This window comes from Papio anubis, unplaced genomic scaffold (genome assembly GCF_008728515.1).
Source record: "Papio anubis isolate 15944 unplaced genomic scaffold, Panubis1.0 scaffold1159, whole genome shotgun sequence".
Taxonomy (NCBI): Eukaryota; Metazoa; Chordata; class Mammalia; order Primates; family Cercopithecidae; genus Papio; species Papio anubis.
The window spans coordinates 17,584-24,219 of record NW_022160731.1 but is presented as its reverse complement, the minus strand read 5'-3'; the positions used below and the strand labels follow the sequence as shown (position 1 = coordinate 24,219).

Here is a 6,636-nt window from a genome sequence, read left to right as displayed (position 1 = left end):
CTGTCCATTAGCGTTCACCCACAAAATAATAAAATACACTGAGAGGGGCACAGCAATGGATTGCTCGCATCTTTATGTCGGCTGAATGGAGGAAATTTCTAAGCAGGTGAGAGAAAGGATATCAAGCTGTGTTTGGAGAAAGGGGTGGGAATTCTAAACAATGTTATGGAAGCAGGGCAGCTAGAACCACAGGTGTATTCAGAAGAATGCTAGATCTCAGTACTACTCTAGAATATCAGCGGTTTTCTGTGGACGGTATGGGAAGTGTGATTTCTTCTGTTTGTGGGTTTTGCGTTTCACATTCTCTTTGACATATCTACACTGCATTTTAAAAGTAAAAATTATTGTGAATTTCAATTGAAATTGAATTTCAATTGAAAATAAAATGTTATCTCATTCAGATCTTTATACATTTAACTTCCACGTTCCTTTACAATAACTTAGCAACACAACTTAGCAACACAACTAGCCCTGTTTTCACCCGGACCAGCCTGTGCTGCTACAAGCCTGGTTTCTCTTCCTCATCACAACATACTCAGCTTCCCTTCCCGTTTCAGTTCGAGGAAATGTGGGGCGGGAAGGGAGGGGCAGCTGCCACTCACACAGCTCACACTGAATGCCAGAGAGCTTGCCCCGCACGTTCGCCTATTTTTCTAGTTGAATTTCATTGCATGCAGCAATCAACCTCAGGAATTCATTTTCCCACATACGGGAAGCTCGGCCCCAGGTAGGGGGATTTGCTTGGTGGGGATTTGAACCCAAGTCCCTCTCACTGCAAATCCCACAGCATCCCCATGAGGAAGAGACAGGGAACAGGGAGTAGCCCTGGGTCACCCTAAACTGACTTCGGGCTCAGAGAAGGACAGATTACCGGGGAAGTGAGGAGGCTCATTGCTCTGGAGCTCACTTCTGGACAAATGTCATGAAGGGGCCCTGTAAGGAGCTGGTGGTAAATTCTGTTAATTCTGGGACCAGCAACCTCACGTCAAGACCTGCCTGCTCACTTAGGTCTCTCCAGACCAGAGGCTCTGGCCAAGTTTGGGCTCCCAACAGAGTCTAAGAAAATGTGGAGAGCACCAATACGTGTTCTTGAAGATTTATTTCAGAGTAAGCATCAGTGAACTACAAGAACCTGAGACAGAAGCCAACGCCTCCCGTTTCCCCATGATGTGAGACAGGACCCTGTGCCTCCTGCAGACTTCAAGAAGTGTGGACTTGAGCTTTGGCATCCCCCTCAGTGATCCTGTTCCATAGATTTTGCTGTTATATTCTCTGTATCTTTACCGGGGTCGGGAGGTTGACTTAGTCTTATTCTGGGTCAGTAACTGTCACTTTCTCAACTGTGGTGGTCCTGAGAATTCGCGCATTTGTGGCCATCCCAAAGAGCAGTGCAATTACGAAGGTGTAAATACGACCAAAGACCACTCTCAGATACAGCACTGACTGCTGGCTTTGTTTGACCAAACGTGCTCTTCTTGGAGGTGGCCCGCTGTCGACACTCCCACCAGCACCTCTTCTTAGGCACAGTGGAGGATCCCAGCCTATATGGCAATGGCAGTTCCTTCTGTTGTTGCAGACCCCTCTATGACTGCACTTCTCAGGGTGACAGTCATAGCCCAGTGAAGTGATAGTTGCATTGCACTGGCTGTTATTACAGAAGATTCCATCAGCACAAGGAGTGCCGTCTATCACATGTCCAACATCAGTTGTGTCTGTTGCACGGTGTTCATCCAATCCAAAACACTGAAACCTTCCTCTCACTGAGTGATGGAATGAAACATGTTCCTGCAGCCGGGGAAGATGGGTCACATTGGTACACTGCAGTCTTCCACAAAACTTATCTATTAATGCACAAGCCTCATAGGCGATAGCTGTTCGTTCTCGAGTACAATGTCCGACCGCAGTATCAAGATTGATGTCATAGCAGTCCTCACAGGGAGGATCCAGTACCTGACACCAAAGATCGCCTTGCAGAGCACAATAATATGGTCAGTGCAGTTCCCATGATAGCAGTAGCCTTCTTCAGTGCACGGGGTTCCATCTTGCAAATAAAAGTCTGGGGGCAAGGTCAAGGGGTGGTCCCATGACAGTACTCTTGAAGGTCACATATATTTTGGATAGGTTCAGAGAGTCCCTAGTGGGAGAAGCTGCAGTTTGTACAGCAGTTCCTAGATGACAGATGCTCCTGGTGAAGTGACAGTCACTTTGGCAGCAATGACTGGCATAACACTGCTTGAAGGAGCCACAGTCACATTCTCCTTCCCCTTCCACGCATTAGGGTTTCCACAGAGAACCAAGTAATATGGTTTCATATACACTGGCGAGTGCTCAAAATACACCGCCTGTACTTACACAAAACAGTTTTGTATATGTCCATAACAGTTACTGAATGCATCTGTCATCCTGCAGGATATCGCATAATGCAGAAAGTCCTTCTCTGACATGTGCAGTATTTATAACCATAAGCCATACACCTAAACTTCTAATTAGTATATAGGGTTGTTATGACGGGCTACCAATAAATAATGTCTGCCTAGAGTACCAATGTGTATAAGGCTTAAATGAACAAAAGCTATATCTTCTTGGTTCAGTAGTTGATTCATGTGGCTGCCTTTTAATAAGTAGTGTGGATGAATGGTCACCTAAAAGTATCAAAAAAGGTTCTAAAATAGTTAAGTATTGACTTATACTGATAGTCATTCACAGGCTGGGTCACTACCATTATATGCATCAAAATATAAATATAGTAAATCGCAGATCATTATTTTGAACAATGTTGTCAATGACACTGAACATCTGGACCACCTCTTTGGAACAAGTTGTAATATTGCCATATATACGATAATAAGAATTGGAACATTGAACGGCCTTTATATATTGCCTCTATGAGAACTACATATGAAGGAGATATCCTGGGGATTCATGTCATTTGCTTCAGAGAACAGGGGGTCTAAGTCTCCCTCACTGTCACTATCTCTAAATGTGGGCCCCAGTTGGCTCAGCCACTATCTGAGAAACAACATGTTCAAACCTGCAAACTCTGGAGGGGCTTGATTTCGTAGGCGAAAGGTCGCCCAGCTTCATGATGCCTCTGAGGAAGCCCCCATAGCACGTGGGTCGACGGGTGACCATGGGACAGAGGCACTCTCCCTCCAGGTAGCTCAGGTAGTAGCAGTCTGAGGGATGTAGGGGTCATCCACCTGCAAGGCTCCTTGGTCATCCTGAGTTGTCATCAGCAGAGTTCGGGGCCAAAGAAGGTGTTTCTCCGCATGTGAACGACGCATCTTGACCCCCAAAACGAGGTGCTGTAGGACAGCCGGGAAACTGAACGCCTTTGCCATGGTGCTGCCTCCTTCCTGGGAATCACCACCTCAGAGGACGCGAGTGCCACAAGGGACGCCTTGAGAACAACAGACTGAGCCAGGGAGTGCCCAGAGCCCCAGCAGCAAGACGGGGCCCAAGGGTGAGACTCCTGGCACCCTGCTGGGCCTCATGCCCCAGCCCGTGATAGTCATCCAAAGAGAATGGGAAAAGGAAAGGACTGTCTCTGGGAAGCTAGGCCCCCACCAGCCAAGTGGCTGGGCGTCTCTCCCAGGGCTGCACTCCTGACATAGAACAAAAGGACCTTCCCCCAGGCCTCCTGCACCACACGTGGGGCACCTGGACTCAGGAGGGAATGAGGTAACAGTCCCAGGGCGGGCAGAGGGGTGGGCCTGGACAGGATGGCAGCTGCTGCGCCAAGTGGGATAAGGCTGAGGGTCCTGGCTGTAAGAATTCACTGGGAAGGGAAAAGGGAGAGGGAAGCAGGGCCTGTCCTTTTACCACCGTCAATCTTTTTCTGTTGCTTCTGAATCTGCAAGATACAATGATGTGTTCAATGCCCTCGTGGTTATTCCCAATGCCTAGGGCAATACTGCTCCTTTCTGTGGGTCACATTGCTTGATAATTCGGCTACATGTGAGGTAGAGAATGCCAGTACTTTCCTTGCGGATTGAATGTTTTTCTCATCTTAGTAAGTACCCATGTCTTATTCTTTTCTTTTGTTGTTTCATTTTGTTTTGGTTTTGAAGTTTGTTTGAAGTTACCAGATTGTGAAAGGAAAATATCCTGGGTCCCTGCTGGGAACCACTAGGAAAATCTGCCTCCCAGTCTATTTGCAGTTGTCCTTCGGGTCACAAAGATAGAGATATTCTCCTGGAAGGCCTCCTCTGCAAACACTTATCACAAACTCAAAAGAATGCAACCATCTGTCTCACCTACCTGTAATCTGGAAGCCCTAAAGTGGGAGGACTTGTTTGAGTTGTCCCAGCCTTTCTGGGTGGAACTAATGTCCTTTACTTATATTCACTGGTGTCTCATGTCTCCTGAAGTGTGTCAACTCACAGCCTGACCACCCTTGGCACATGTCATCAGGACTCTGAGTGCCGTGTCACAGGCGTGTCCTCAACCCTTGGCAAAGGAAACTTAAGCACTAACTGGAGATCTGCCCAGAGTTCCTGGGTTCACAAGATCACAGCTGAAGAGGTCCTCTTTCTTCTGTGCTGTGTAAACCCTCTTTGTGAATTATGGTACTTTTTACTTAGTCCATCTATTGGGGGCAGACGCTATTCCTGACCCCATGAGAGCCCCAGGTGCTGCCCCTCCAATGCGTCTGTGTGGTTCTCTCCTGGTCTTTGGTCATTTCTTCAGATGCACAAGCCAATCAGTTCTCAGGGAAGGACACAGGGGGCCCTCTGTGGGTGTCTCATGTCTGAGAACAAATATTTCGCATATTTCTGCCAATTCTGTCATTGCTTATGAGGGGAGGGAAAATCCAAGGCCAGATCGTTATCAGAAACACAAATTACTGTTTCCTCAAAAGTGTAAATATTTACCTTTCCTGGCAAATGTGGTCACTCTATTTAAACTTAACGTGACCGTGGTGTGTTTCGAAGGCTGTGTTGTGTGGCACTTTGTCTTCCAATGTCCCGTACTCCCATCTTCCATCCCTTTGAATCCCGCCATTTTACCACAGATGTACGATTACGGATGAAGCTGGTTTCCCCTCTACGAGTGTGCAGTTTGGACGCCCTTTCCCTGCCCCTTCAGGGTTTTCACAGGGAGGAGAAGGAGGATATTTGACCTTCCTGAAGGAGGCTGCTATGGGAGACTGTGTCCCTCCTAAATTCATGTGTTGAAGTCCCAACCCTTGGTCCTTCAGAATGAAATCATACCTGGATGAGTGTCTTTTAAAGAGATGAATAAGTTAAAGTGATATTTCTGGAGTGGGACCCTAATGCAATCTGACTGTTGTTATAAGAAGGGGAAGCAGGAGGGAGCATGCACACGCCCCGACGGATGGTCATGTTACCACAGAACAGCAGGAAGGCACCGTCTGCACACCAGGGAGCAAGACCTCAGAGGAAACCCACCAGCTGGCAGCTTGATCTTAGGCTTTCATCCTCCACAACTGTGAGGAAATCGGTTTTGTATTGTAAGCCATTCAATATGTGGTATTTTGTTATATAAAATGAATACAGTAGGTAACAGGAGATCTTCTATACATTGAAAAAGTCGGATGGCCAGACAAACCTGGACCCTCCTTTTCAGACCTGAGCAGGGTGATGGACCTGCTTTGGGACAGGAGAAGGGAAGAGATGAACCCAGCACCCAGACCCAGGTGAGCCATTCCTCAGCAGGCCGTCGCTGGGCCGGCCGTCGCTGGGCCGGAGCTTGCACAGGTGTGAAAGAGCGTGTCTTGGTCTTCAGGGGCCCGTTGGAGTTGGAGGGAGGATGCTGTAAACTCTCGCTCACAGAAGAACCCGTCATCGCTGTGCCCGTGTTTATGTGAATGGGGATGTGTTTCCTGGGTGTGCTCATCCCCAAAGAAGAATTAATCAGGTCTCTAGGACTAGAAGGAGGTTGTGGCATTTGTGTGTATTAAAATCTGTGGCTGGACCATAAATTACATTAAAATGCTCATGGGAAGGCACAATGGAAAGAAACACTTTGTTACAGAAGGGAGAAAATGGTAATTATTTAAATGAGATGCCTTTGGAGTCACCGCGCCGAGAGGAGCCGATCACATGAGAGTGCTGGGTTTCATGTTCAGGAGATCAGGAGTGTCCGTCTGCTGGCTTTTACGATACTCAGAAAGAGCTGAGAGTATAATTTATGAATGGAGGGCACGTAGAGAAAGGGGAGGCCAAATGTTTGATGGGAATGGAGGGTCACTATTGGAGCCATTAGGAAATATAGAAGCTGAATTATGCTGAGGCACAGAACAGTGTTCCTGGGTAATTCTGTGTTGCTTTGGGAGCTGCTGAACATACAGAAGTTTCACTGTTCTTAGTCCTCGAATTCTCTAGAATCTCTTGAAAGCCCAGTTTTAAATATTGGGAATGTAGGTAAGACACATTCACGGTTAAAAATTCTTAAGAGAGGATGTAGGAAGAAATGTAAAGTAATCAATTTAGGTTATGAAAATTTAGTTATGGCGAACTGTGATGTCCGTTTCTCACTTGGAATAATGGAATGTGAGTCATTAATCATCCCAACGGCTCATTTTTCCATAGCCGTCAATTACAAAACTGCTGGATAATTTCCTGAATTGCCCACCCTAGAAGCTGACCTCACGTTTCCTCAGTGAGAAACCGC

The 6,636-nt window shown here is 47.0% G+C and overlaps 1 pseudogene; it reads right to left on the bottom strand.

Moving 5' to 3' along the window:
• Positions 1-1,308: 1,308 nt before the first annotated feature.
• LOC103886557 lies at positions 1,309-3,494 on the bottom strand (annotated as a pseudogene).
• Between the last annotated feature and the right edge of the window lie 3,142 nt (positions 3,495-6,636).